Source organism: Haliaeetus albicilla, chromosome 6, assembly GCF_947461875.1.
Source record: "Haliaeetus albicilla chromosome 6, bHalAlb1.1, whole genome shotgun sequence".
Taxonomy (NCBI): Eukaryota; Metazoa; Chordata; class Aves; order Accipitriformes; family Accipitridae; genus Haliaeetus; species Haliaeetus albicilla.
The window spans coordinates 31742031-31756565 of NC_091488.1; positions in this window are offsets into that span (position 1 = coordinate 31742031).

Genomic DNA, 14535 nt, shown 5'->3' on the forward strand with positions numbered 1-14535 from the left:
AATACAACTGGTAATGCTTTTTCCAACATAGATTCAGATCTGATGGCACCAAACTCTTCATGGGCTCATCACAACCTGCACAGCTGTTCATGTAACAACAAAAAAAAAGAGTGACCAACCACCTCTTCAGGCAGCCAAAAGGTTTCATTTCAGTATTGTCAAAATGAAGCATTCGGAACAATTTTTCATTCCTTTCTAAGCCAAGAAGTCTCAAATCCTCATAGATGGAATAAAGAAAAGTAAATACATGGCTTTTCCTCTTTGCTTTGCCATGTTTTAAGTTAGTTCATGTTTTCTTAATTTATTGTCCCGGCAGGGTGTTGCCAGGAATTGCCAGTTGTAGCAGACTCTGCTGAGTTTCCAGAGCAGAGGAATACGGCGCTCATGACTTCCCTACCCGTGGGCTCTGCTGCAGTCCACACTGCTCCATCCAGGCAGCTGCCCAGCATTCTACAAGTGCTTCTGCCCAAAAAAGTGCCGTTCTTAATTTTCCACAGATGTCCTCTGCGTTACCAAGATCCAGCTCCTGTGCAGGGAAGCCCTTTAGCCTGTGCTGCGCTGCACGGAAAACTGTTTCCTGGGCAGGGGTCCGAGCGACGCAGGCTTCTCTCCTGCACTTTACCAACAGGTTATTTCCACCAGAATGCTAATCTAACCTAGCAGCTTTGCTGGCCTCTTCCTCGAGAAAGGACTAGGAGTTTGTCATGCAGAGCTGGCCCTGGGATGCCTGAAGCACACAGCATTGTAGGTGCTGCCCGCAGATGCATCATACCTTGCCCAGTGCAGCAGAGTCCTCCTCTGCCCTCTCTGTAGCCCATAATCACTGAGTGCTGCTGCCAGCATCTGAATTGCAAGTTTACAGCCTGGCTAAATTGCTGTCCGCTCCCCACAGATCTCATTCAGCATTTCCGCTATCACCCTCTCACTGGATATCTGTTTCAGATTAATTGGCCCGAAGATGGGGCAGCCTGCATTTGTCTGGATTATTTCCTGCCCAAGCTGCTAACCTCGATAGATATAATTTTTTTAAAGGGAACATGTTGGCAGACCATCAGAAAGGAAAACTCCCTGACGGTGCAATTATAGTTCAATGTGTAATAGCAATCTGGGAGACGCTGGGAAAGCCCAGGCATTTTGGGCGTGTGAAATGCAACTTGCTACTACACACGGAAAAAAAATGAAAAACCCACTGGAGAGGACTTTGCAACAACCAGAGGTGAATGGACTCTATGTGAACTGATAGCTCATTTCCATCTCCACCTTTGATACCGTGGGCAGGGAAGGCTGACGAAGAGGAATGTAGGCCAGTGCAGGAAAGGTGGGGATACCTGCGGGCAGGGAGAGCCGTTCCACTTGGCAATGGGCTAAGCGAGAAAATAACACCAACTTGCCCTGATCTTCAGTTCAGTGACATTGACAGAGCGATTAATTCAAACTGATTGACCACAACTTTACACTTCACATTGCTGTCACATATGATTAAAGCTGATCAAATTGCTCACTACAGATAAATCCTCCGACAAACGCAGCCCCGTTATCTGTCCCCGAATTATCAGCCAGCAGCCTGTCTACTTACAGTTGGGATTGCTTTTTGGAGGCTGTGACAAGCGGTTTGCGTGAAGGCATTTTAACATATGGCTTAGTTGGGACCCTTTTGCTGAAAATATCCTACTCCTCACTCACAGTTTACGTTATGCCATTGGTCATGTAAGTCATCCTATATTGCTTCTAGCTAGGCGCCATGCTTCATACGCGGGAGAAACATCCTCTCCTTGTCGCAAGTTATTTGCAATCATGCTGAATTGTTCCATGAGCCTATTATGCAACTGATAGGGCTCTTCAAAACAGCTTTGAGAATAATGCCAGCCTGAGCATTCAATTATATTTATTCACATTACTCTGAAAGATAGCTTGCTTTTGTGAACATCTTTGTGGGTAGAAAATTTTTTTTCAACAGAGTGTTTGGGAATAAAATGGGTCAGAATCGCTAAGGAAGACAGGCTACATGTTTTATTCACAAGCACATTTTGTGAACGTTTATTGCTACATACGCCCAGCTCTAGTGAAGATGGACATCCCTAGTTTTCCTTCTCATTTGCCCTCCCTTGGTTCTTATTTTTGTCTCCATGTATTAACTGCAACCTATTGACATTTTCAGCTATCAACTGGAAGAATGAAAAAAAAAAAAAAAAGTTCCTGGGAAACTATGCAAAAGAAAAAGTTTATTCCCTCTTAAACCTTTTCCTTAAATTCAATTATATTGCTCTCATCCGCAACAGGCTAATGGCCATTTACAGAGTCCATATCAGATGCAGCTGCACAGTTTCTGCTGAGTGAAAATTTCCCTGGAAATATGCCACTTCATTTACCGGCGAGTTGTTTTGCTCAGAGCATCTCAGACTTGACAGATTTTCACCAGCTACCACACAGGATTGCCAGGATGAGTCCCTGGTCCAGCAACAGTGCCGGCCCCATCCCTGCCTCTTGGCGGGGGGGCTGCAGGGATCCTCTTCCAGGCTGTCAGCCGTTTGGTTTCCCTGGCCAGGTAGTGGCAGCTGCGATTTCGGGGACAATTTCTTTGTGCTGCGTGCTCACACTTCCAGGTTTTCAGGCCCATACTGAAATTCTGGGAGACATGGTCTCACCCTGACCAAACACAAACACCACTGGTCACAGCGCAGCTCGGCCACCCTGCTTCTCAGGTGGCTCTGGGCACCAGGAGGACTTCTTACAAACCCTGCCACAGAAGACCAAAGAGGACCTCCTGTGTTATGTGAGCCCAGACTTTTGCTCTTGAAATGTCTTGAGCCTCAAGATGGTCACATCAGTGTGTTGGGCTCAGCAGGAGAAAACCAACCAAGAAAATATCAACCAACCCGGGGGACCGGGGGAGGAGGAGGAGAGAGAGAGAGAGAGTGTGTGTGTGTGTGTGTCAGACCCTGTCAATCAGGAAACAGACCTGAGCCGACCTCCTTCCCTAGAAACGAACACCAAGAGTGAGGGATGGAGGGAGCAAGGGATGGAGGGAGCAAGGGATGGAGGGAGAGGAAGAGGAGAGGGTTCTGCCTTACCCAGCTCTCTTCTCTAAAGGCTGTTCCTTTCATCTGCCTCAGAAAGGTCAGTATAGAAAAGGAAAATTATTTTTTAAGAACAGCTCCAAGATAAAGATAAGTACTGCTTTCCTTGAAGGCAAAATAAAAAGCCTTACTTTAAAAAAAAGAAGGAGGTAGAAGAGGAAAAAATAAATAAATAGTCCCTTGACTTTTACCTTATGTTACTATCTGGGGAAATATTCTTAATCTGTGGGGACTTTTTTCAATGCTGCTGCTCTTGGAGTCAGCATTTGATGTAGAGCACACACGTGCAAGGATGGCTGCATGGGGCGATACCAGTTTTCCATGCAAGCAGCAAGAAACAGACCCAGATGGCTACAGGCACGACAGGGCCAGAGAAACCATCCAACACCCCCCCAAGCGAGATTGATCTTGCCTCGGGTATGGTTGCCGCAGGGGCTGTGGGGTGGCCATTACGCAGATGGACACAGGTGGGTCACTCCACTGCTATGTCCCCATCCAGTACAGCAGGACACCCAGAGGTCCCCATGTGGTCGGGGCCACTGAACACCCCGTGCACCACGGCCTGCCATTCAAACAGGCCACCCAGCATCTCCTTTCTATCGGATGCGAGGGAAGGAGACAGGCTGGCAATGCTCCTACAACTCAAACCACAACACCCTCCTGCCGCCCTTTCTGGATGAAGGTCTGTGAGCATTTTGCAAATCTTAATACGTTGAGCAAGCCCCACAACTCTTCTCTGAGGTACTGCATTATTATTTCCATTTTACAGGCAGGGAAATGAGGACAGAGTGAGTGAGGGTGTTTGCGTGAGATCCCATATGTTCTCCATTACAAACCATTGCGCTTCCTGGCTGCAGCACAACCTGACTGAAGTGCTAAGTAACATCCAACATTTGTTCCCTTTGTACGTCCAGACCAACCAGTAGCAGGAAGCACAGTTGCAAACTCATGCAAACCTGGGAGGTCTGGGGAAGGGTTTGGGCCCCCAAGAGCACGTGCTCAGAGACTCAGAGAGCAGAAATTCCGGATGCGTTAACCTTCTGTGCAACAAGATACACCTCCTACCAAGGGTACGACAGGGCATGACAGCTTCTAGCTAGCAGGAACATCTGCTTTTTAAAAAGGCACATTTCTAAGCACCTTCCTTTCTTTCCCTGGCTGCAAAAGGGTGAGAGGAGAGGTACATAGGACACCACCAGGAGAAGGAAGCAGCAGCAGCAAGGCAAAACCACCACCTGTGTTAAGCTGCAGGACATCAAAGGTGGCCTCTTCCCACCTGTTCTGCTTCTGGGTCTACGTGTGCCTGCCCCACACACCATGTTCCTACCATCCTTTCATTGGGGGGTCAAAGCAGTGTGTAATGAAGTCCTTGTGCTTTCTTCATTGCACTGACATATAGTCACCGCAGAGGGGGAAAAGGCAATTATTTACCCGGCCGAAGCAAGGAAAGCACAACCACAACAATGGGCACAGAGCACACTGTCCGAGCCAGATACATCAGGGAATGGCGAAGGCAGCAGCATTACCCACGATGAAGTGAGGGATCGTATTTGCACCAGCATCACCACCCTTCTGGAGGGTGATGTGGGCATCCAAGAGGCTGGATGCAACCCAGCCAAGCTGAACCTCTGACTCATCTTATATTACCACAAAAGTCCCACTAAATCCCAATAAGCCAAGATTTATTTCCAAAGTTTCTCTACTCAGCAACACAATGATGCCTCATAATCTACGTACTTCATTCAGGGGTTCATTGGTGCTTGAACTAGATGACCTCCGGGGGAGGGGGGGTGGGGAGGGTGTCCAGCCTAAATTAAGATTTGATCCTACAATTCTCCGATTTTGAGGGAAGAGGTCTGAGTCAAAGCACCACTCAAGCAACAACACCGCTCCTTCCAGAATAATCACTTTTATCCTCAGTGCTTCTTTGTGGGAATTGTTCTTGGTTTCAGCTTGAAAAAACAACATCCCTGTGGAGACACAGCTGCAGCTGTGTTAATATGGCTTGTCACCCAGAAACTTCTGAAGGAAAACTGGACCATTTCAACTCACTTCACAAAGAGGATGCTGCCTCGCCCTCTGCTTTGAGTCTTGAAGCCATGGCAGTGGTATGAGGGAAGGCTTTCAGTGTGAGTCCATATTACCCCCAACACACACATGGAGAGCCCAACTGGATTTCATAAGGAGGCTAAGAAGCTGTGGCCTCCCCATTAGCACCAAGAAATCACCCTGCTTAACACATGCATTTCACAGTATCTGTAGCCACATCCAGCCCAGACCCCAGAACACAGGTTATGTTTGAAATACCGTTTTCAACCTGAATCTCCTCTTCAGGATTCAAGGGAGATTTTTCTCTCCTTGGGTAGTCTGGACACTTATCTATCACACAAAGTCAGTCCAGAAGCAAATGGAGGAGCTGTGCAACAGGCAGCGCATGCCACTGCCCACTTGCTAGATTTGTGCCTTTCACTGTGAAGATAAGACTGCGGGCAACAGTAAGCTTGTGCAAAGACCCAGCTAATGGTTACAAATAGAAATACACTGCACTATCAGCCTTCCGGGGCTGTGGGGTTTCCAACATCCTTTTCACAAGAGCTGACACCTATGGCTCTTTCAGCTTGCCTTGGAGATCACTCCTCAAAACGTGGCCGAGTGCCATTCACCCACGTGAAGCCCAAGCCACTCATCTTCTCAGCCACAAGACAAATAATGTGCTCCAGCTCTGGCTTGCCTTTCTCCTCCGTGTCATCTGGGCTAACCTCTTGCCTTCCCACGCAGAGCAGCTGGCTCCATCCAGGCTCACATGTTTCCTAGGGACCTTCTGGGGGCTGCACCAATTTTCCACTAACACTGTGGGGTTTTTTTATGCCCAGAGGTCTCCAGGTCAGCGAGCTGCTGGGGGTGGGGAGCTGGAGCCATTGCTCTACACAAGATACATTTGGATCCTGTCTTTGGTTTGGCTGGGAACCCTGTGCCAGAGGCAAATGGAGCAGCAACGCAAAACAAGCTAGAGGTGCTCCCTACCATGGCAGCAGCAGCTGCCATCCCCTGAGTGAGCAGATGAGAGAGCTCACTGAGAAATAAAAGAACTTACACAAAACCTGGCTCTGTTAGACATAACCGTCATGACGCACAACAAGGTTGCGATGAAGGGATGGAAAGAGGGAAGTGAGTGGAAGTATCACCGGCGTCACTGCTCTGAGGAGAAGACCACGTAGGACAGGCAGTACATCTGCCAGACATTGCTTCCTATCTTGCGTCTGCTCTGAACAGAAAAGAATAAATACGAAAGGGCAAAAAAAGCAAAGAGCACATCACCAGTTTAGGACTCTAAGCCCAGTGAGAGACCCAGGAGACCAAAACAGTTAAGGGAGGAAAATGGGTTCAGCATCAAAGGGGCTGCTGGCACAGCACTGCCAGGACAAGCCAGTAGAGGCCAGCTTCTCAGTGGGATATCTTTGAATGTATTTCATCCGAGTGTCTGCCACCAGTGTCACTCTCAAGGCTTTTTATAGCAAGCTGCTACCACCTTCATGGGCACCACAATGCCCGGGCATGCCTTCCCCAGTGGAGTCAAAGAGGCATCCTCATAAGCAGGGCTCCCTCCCACACTACGTTGCACCACACCACATCCCTTTCAGCTGAGTTGGCATCCATTCATTCTGCTTCAGCAGAGCCTCCCACAACACATGGATGTATTTGGAGTCAACGTAGACAGTGAAGAGGGAGATCTGCTTGGAACAACTCCTTTTGCTGGATATCACCTTAGCACCAGGACAGGATGCTGCTAGCATTCAGGTGCACAAAGGCAGAAACGGGTTTTGCACCAGGTGAATCCCACATAACCAGCACATACCTCTGAATATCACCTCTGCACCTCCTTACAGCCCCAGCCTCTCTGCCCAAGATAACTCACTCTGAGCAGCAGGAAGTTGTTACTTAAATGCAGAACACAGCTGGGAGAGCACCTGAAATCTGGCTGGGGCTAAAGCCCTTTCCCCAGAACACAGGCCCTGCCCCACTGCCGAGGCTGGCAGCCCAGTCCAGCCCAGGGGCAGCCCGCCACTAGCAAAAGCCCCAGCAAGGCTGTGTCTTGAGAGCACTGGGCAGTAGTAAGGTGCAAGAAACCTCCCCAGAAATGGCTGGAGAGCAGTGCTGTGTGTTCAGTATGGGGGTGAGGGAAGACTTACTACCTTGCCTTCCCTCATGCTGCAGTGCAGCACAGCCTGGCCATTTGCCCTTACTCCAGCAACAGGGACCCTCTACCACGAGTTGTGCTCTCCCAAAAGCTGCAAGCCTTTGCTGATGCCAGCAAGCCACCCTGAAACCCCTCCTGGTTGCCCAGGAGCTCATGTCACTCATCCCTGCCACTTGTTGCACCCCAGCTTTCTGCTGCTCCCTCAGCGCCAGCATACGAGCAACCCACCCGTCAAACGAATGGGGCAGCAGCGCATTGCCCAGGGCCAAGGAGTTGCGGGTGAGCCTAGGCAGGCTGGATACTGCCGCCCGGCCTGTCCTGGCAAGAGCAGGGTGTTTGTAGGAGTGGTTGTCAGGGTTTTTGTTATTGCAACAGCGATGGAAGAGATACTGCACCTCCCCGAGCTGGAGCCCAGTCCCTTGCCCTTGCAGCATAGACGGTCCCACTAGGGAAAAGGTTTCATCAAAATGCTGCATTTTGTACCCTTAAAATGGGGGGTGGGGGGCAGCGGACTTCACTGAGAGACCACACATGGAGCCCAATTTAACAAGCCACAGGTCACCCCAGGAAAAGGCCTTGGACAAACATGATTTCAAGTGGCTCATCTGCAGCCCCTTGCAGCTTAGCTGACAGCCTGAACAAGCAGGAGAGACAGGCATTAGGGAAAACGGACTCCGAAACAAGGGAGGAAAGAAAGACAAAAGGAGCAGAGACAGCCTAACAACAAAGGCTTGTCTGTTCCAGAGAAAGGAAAGTAAGTGTGTGCATGTGGGTCTGTGCAAAGAAAATGAGTATATTTATATGGACTATGTGTAAAAGCTGCCTGTATATAAACAGTCGGTAGTATGAATTTATTACAGAGCAGTTGATGTCTTTGTGCTTAAAAAGTGGAGATGTACACATAAGTGTGAGTTATATGTGGGTTATCTGGGAACAGCCGTAGAGCATGAAATGGTTATTGTGTGCATGTGTTGACTAACAGAGCAGGGCACTCACCTGAGGAAGGGAGTTGCAGGGAAGTGATGCACTTAGGGCATAAGTGTATACAGCAAAGCCACACAGCAGAGCACGTAAAAAGCATTTGTTGGTAGAGATTTCATGCTTGAATCTGCAAGCACCCATGAGAAGTGAGGAGGAAACAGTGCATGTTTGGGGGTTGGGGGTGAAAAGAGTGCATCTCTGCACATGCGGGAGAGGGAAAGACTGTGGGATGCTCATGCTCCCAGAAGGGAAGCGTGGCAGGGATGCTGCACTGTGACTGCATGCATCAAAATTCACTCCAAACAAACCCCAGGAGCTTTATAATCCGGCTGATATTGGTGTTGCACCCAGCTACCCCCCAGCACAGCTGAGTTCTGTACATTTCTCAGGCCTGACACCTTTAATTCAAAGTCTGATGTGCAAGATTTCTGGCTTGATGTTTTCAGCCTTCAGAAAACCAGGCTTTTCAAGGAGCAACATTCAACCAGCATTAGTGCAAAGAGGGCCAGCGTGTAGTGGTGTCCCAAAAAGACAGCCAAGCCCAGCACCGCTTTTGGCTTGACATTCTTGCTTGCTGAGGTGGGGTGGTTTTTTTCCTTCCTCCAAGCCCCATTGTGGTTTGAACACAGGTGCTGTTTTATTGAAATCTGCATGTTTCTGGGAGGTTTTCAGGAAAAAAGAAGAAAAAAAAAAAACAACAAAAAAACCCCCCAAAACAACCAGATCTGGTTTTGGCCCCTGAATTGCTGTGTGGTTACAATATACTTGCATGTGCCCGTGTGTTTTGTAGCTGAGCATATTGCTGGGTGCCAGCATGGGTATGTGTGTGGACTAGGGGACAGAATTTGGGGCAACAGGGGAAGGGAGTGGTGGCTGGATGCAGGCGGGAGAGGTGCAGTCCGCTGCTGCCTGCACACCGAGCGAGCGGGCTTTGTGCTCTCCTTTTCACGCCACAAAGCGGCAAATTCCCAAGAAGATGAAAACGGCTCTCAGGGTTTGTGCAAAGGAAAAGGGAGGGGGGGGAGAGAAGGCGGGAAAAAAAGAAGGGAGAGGGAAGAGCCCACCAGCAGACACAGCCGTGCACAAACCAGTTGTTTCCAGGTGCCCTCTTCTGGCCTTGCTGCGGTCTCTCCTCGGATCAGGCCGGCGCAGCCGGCCGGGCTTCCCCGGGGCGCCCGGGCAGGGAGGCGGCGCGGCCGGGGGCACCGCGGGCAGCTCCAGCCCCGGGCATCGGGCACCTCCCTGGGTCGGGGGTTGCTGAAATGGGGTCCTGGGCCGCGGGCAGGGTGGGGGGAGGCTGGGCAGGAAGGGCTGGTGGTGCCCTCAGCACCCCGACGTGAAGTGTCTGGCTCGGTCCCGGCTGCCCTCTTGGGTACAGCACAGTCACGTTTGGGCGGCTTTCACCAAAACCAGTCTTCGATAAGCAAATGTGTTGGGGCTTTTTTTTTTTTTTTTTTTCCCCAATCCCCATATCATTGCCATGTGTGGAAAGAGAATTCCACCAGGACCTTCCTCTACTCACCATCAGCTTGCATCACCATCAGCTTGCCACCACAGTTGACACCATGGGCTGGAATAGTTAACCAGGGGGCAAGGAGTGCCTTATACAGCAGAAGAGAATAAGAGAAATTAAGCTGGGAGTCCTTTAGAAACAGAATACTTACAACTTACTTAAGCAGGTCTAACCTGCAGGTTAATGTGCTTCCTGAAAAAGACTAGGAGAAGGGTAGGAAGGAAGGGTAGAGAAGGATGGCATGAATGGGGACCAGCGGAAACACATATCTTCATAACTGTATTTTCTTCAGGACACCAACCAAGATCACCTTCCATCACACATGAACAGAAGTGTTTCAGAGATAGAAAGATGTAGGATTTCAACCTAAACCACAAGAAGCCACATGGAGAGGACAATGGGCAATGGATACAAACTGAACTGGGAGAGGTTTCATCTCAATAAATAAATTTTTTACAGTGAGAACAATCAATCACTGGCACAACCTCCCCAGGGATGTGGTGGAGTCCCCATCACTGGAGGTTTTCAAGATGCAACTGGACAGGGTGCCAGATAATCTCATCTAGGCTCCCTTTCCCATGAAAGGTTAGACCAGATGATCTCTGAGGTCCCTTCCAACCCAGACTGTTCTATTTAAAATACGGTTAAGAAATCCCTGCATCTTTAGAAACAAAACCACACCAATGCTTCTCATTTGGGAGACTGCTTTCAGTTCCCTGTTGCCCTCTGCCTGGGCTGCAGTTTGTGTTCCAGTTCCTCCGCCAGAATTAGCCGCATTGGATTTTCCAGCACTCCCTCTGCTGTGTGAGAAATGAGGAGGCAATTACGGGACATAGCTATGGGCCAGGAAAAGACATAACATGAGCCGCAAGGCCCTACTCCCACCTCTGCCCTTCCGTTGCCACTCAGCCTTGAACACAGCCCAAATGCTGAGTCCCTGACATGGGTTCTTGTCTTCCGGAAGACAAGTCGTCTCAATGTACCGTCTGGGAAAATTCAGGGCAGCCTACGGGGAGGTTTGCCACGTGTTGTGTAAGTGGCAGAACATGTCTGAGCAGCTGCAAGAGGAACGAAAACTTGAACCCGATTGTAGCGGAGATGGCAAACAAAGTAGTGACTGGTGTTGTGGTTTGAATACAAATCACAGAAATCAAGTGTTTAAGAGAAGTCTCTAGCCTTGACCATACAGATTTCCTTGGGCACAAAACAAGAGCTAAATTAGACAGGTGGTTAACCATTATTCCATTTGTGCATTGGGCTGATCTCTTTTACAGGCACGAAATATGCTCTACCGGCGGGGGGGTGAGAGTGGGGGGGTGTACGTGAGGGCCAGCTGAGTTCACGAGTTTCGATGAGCTGCCTTTAAGCCTAGCCTGTGATACACAAGCCTGATAAAAACTGCGTATGAAGCCTGTCACTGTAACAGCTTTTCCACTGTCTATTCTAGGGAAAAGCCTTACGGCCCCAAAATACTCCCAGGCCTATTAGTCGGGATGGGAGGAAGGGCAAGGAAATTAGCGCAAGGGAGGAGTAAAAGGCACCGGAGGAAGGGCACAGAGCCATGGCCGGGCTGTGCTCGTGTTGTCCCACTAGATGACAGCACCAACATGTTCTTGTGCACCCGCGCTCACCAGCACCAAGCAAGCTGCTGCAGGCAGGGCACCTGCTGCCTCCACTTCTTGTCCCTGGAGACAGCTGATAGCGCAGCTGAACAAAGCACTTTGGGCCAAATCCTGCAGGACAGGGTTTTGTACAGGAGCTGCTAGGTAGTTCCGTGCTGCAAACTGCCTTCCCTGCCTAGAGGTGTGTGCTGGAAGCTGGCTAACAACTGCTGCGCTTAAATAAAGCATCCCTAAACTGTTGTTATCGTTGTGTGGCCAGCCCATAAATTCCCCTTCTACTCCAGTGAGAACAAGCAGCCATCAGTTCCCTGAGCAGCAATGGGCTAGCTGCCCCTTGTGCATGGGTCCAGTTTTGTGTCCCCTCCTCCAGCCATGCTGTTCACCACCCAAGGTAGAGACTTTAGCTCAGGACCACCAAAAAGGGCCAGCTTTGGGTATAAAACAGGCAGAGCACAAAATTCCCATGTTTCATGCACACAAGTCCCCCCAGGGAATGTCTTCAGTGGCATGTTTTAGATAGGGCATCCATCCTGCCCACTCTGGGTTGTACCTGACTAAAGGCTGTCCCTCACGTGGCGGTAGCCAGCTCGCCAAAGCTGCCAAGACCCCTGGCCGAGATCCATGGCCTGACTTCCTGGCTGGGAGCCGCACCATTTGCAGACAAGTTTCTGCTTCCAAGACGCAACTGCCCCATGACACCATCCGCTTGCTCTTCACACACCTGCATGACACTTTGAGCTGGGAGAAGGTGCAGAGCGGCCAGGTCCCACGTGAGAGATGAGCCAAGCGTGTCAGGCCCAGGCAGCCGTGCCTGTTCCCAGGCTCAGCCCGCAGAGGGTCAGTGCCTGCAGTGCAGGGATAAGCCTCACTCGTCCCACAGAGAAATATCATCTGTATCATTTCTTTCATGCTACCTTCCTACAGCAGTTTTTTTCAAAAGGATGCATCTTCTTTTCATACTTTGGAGAAGCAGAGCTTTTGCTTCCCTTCTGATCAATCTAGGCCTGTAAACCATTATTCTGTACTATTTCTTATTAGGGCTTCAGAAGCACGTGTCCTTCAAAACTTCAGGAGAGGGAGAGGACCAACAGTTCTTGCTGCTTAACATGTGTGTACATATGTTGAGTCAGTTGAGACAGCTGCTTTGGTGCCCACCATTAGTGGTGCAGTTTTTCATCTCTAGATAAGACATCATGCCTGCATTTGCCTCAGATGCTCTGTCACAGATGTTCTTCTCTAGCACAGATGCTTTGAGAGAAAGGAGATTCACAGCTACTTCTTCTACAGTTGCCATCTTGAAATGCATCTCCTCACTTTTCGACATCCCCTCTAACCCTGGCACCATCTGTGGCTCTTCAGAGCTGCAATTTGGTGGTTTCCCTAAAGCTGACCCAATTTTCCTGATGTGATGTTCCCAACACCGACAGAGAGATCTACTGCAGGTAACATTTGATATTCAGAGATGTACATATCCAGCCTCTTTTCCCTAGAATATACCCCAGGCAAGCCATCCCTGTGGTACAGGGATGCCAAGGAAGAGAGGTGGTATGGACAAGAATAAGCCTCGTAAGAGACTGTACTTTGGCAGCAATAGCCAGGGAAATACTTGCTGTTCTCAGCAGCATGAGATTAGGCAGCTCATGTGCGGCCTGAATTTCTAGGCAGGGTGAGATATCTGATAAATAAAGAGGGTGGGCACCATTAATTTCCACCCCTTTGTACTTATTAAACAGCCCTTCCTTTGGAAGACCTTGGATTCCCAGCAGCTCCTCCAACACTCAGTATTTATTTTCCACTACAGGGCCTAAAAGGCTCCTACAAGTCACTTGCTGTGCAGACATGTTTCCTTCCTGTCAGTGCTTTTTAAAAAATTCACGTTACGCGGTTCCTCTTTTACAGTGGCTAGCTTTTGGATAACCTTGTCTTTTTTCAAGTGTCTAAAAGAAAAATAGAGTCTATAGAAACTGTAAGCTCAGCAAAAGGGTGTTGGAGGTTTTGCTGGTTAAATTTGGGGTTTGAGATACAGGCACTTCCCTGCAGTAGGAATCACATCCTCGTTCTGCCATTCACTCCTACTGGCCCTGGCTACTGAAATCACACTGAAGCCAATTAAAATTGAAGTTTTGGGCACTACAGTGACTGGTGTGCCTGCAGCATGCGGGCCTTGCAATCACCCTTGTGTTATAGAGCCTGTTGGCCATACAGCCGTTCATACTGCCCAGTGTTGTACAGCCATTCTCGGAGACACAGCTCCCTCAGGTGGTGCATTTAACAGCTGTAAAACCTCCAGGAAAATAGAAATGGAATAAAACAGTGATGCCAGTGTAAACCGATACCTACAAGTACTCCCTTCTCAGACGAGAGCAGAAATCAGGACCCTGTCCCCAGCAGGAATATGAAGAGGAGCATCACAGCAGCATCTCAAGTCTGCAGACAGCCCTTGATCTCCCAGGTTTGCCACCTGCCTAGTGCTCAGGGCAGAGAGAGCCACTGAGGGACAGGACACACCATCAATATGAGATGAGAGGGCAGGATTAAGAGCAGAGCAGGACAAGCTCCCAGCCGCTGGGCCTCTGGCACAGGGCTCCTTTCCAGAACAGGGAGCTTAGTGAGCTTCTGTCCAGCAGGACCCTCTGAAGGAACCTGCCAGAAGACAAGGGGGCTCTGGGGCACCCAGCCAAATGGGGAAGGGGCTGAAGCAGGCTTTGGGAAGACCCCATCATGGAAGCGAGTGAGGTGCACACATGTTTTCTGGAAGAAAAGCTGGAGACCAGGGCACCCCTATGTAGGAACTCGTTGGCAATCGAGCACCCCTTTATTTCATACCCACTCTTCATGGGAAAGCTCACCTTGCCTTTAACAGAGGAAGAGGGGTTTGTCTGACTCCGGCTGCTAACAGTAGTGGTCCCAGCAGGCATTACATTTCAGCATGAATCTCTTCAAGGGCTAATTGTCCTAATGCACTTGCCTTACCACCCGTCCCCATTTCACTGGTGTTCAGTCAGGGAGTGGTAAGCGTAGAAATGCAGTTTGGGGATGCCTGCAGAGACTTTTGTTTCAGAGCTGTTCCCCTCCAGTTGTCAGCAGTGCCTGCATCATGCACAGCTGTACTTTCACCCCCCTGCCTTTGCACCATGCTCACTC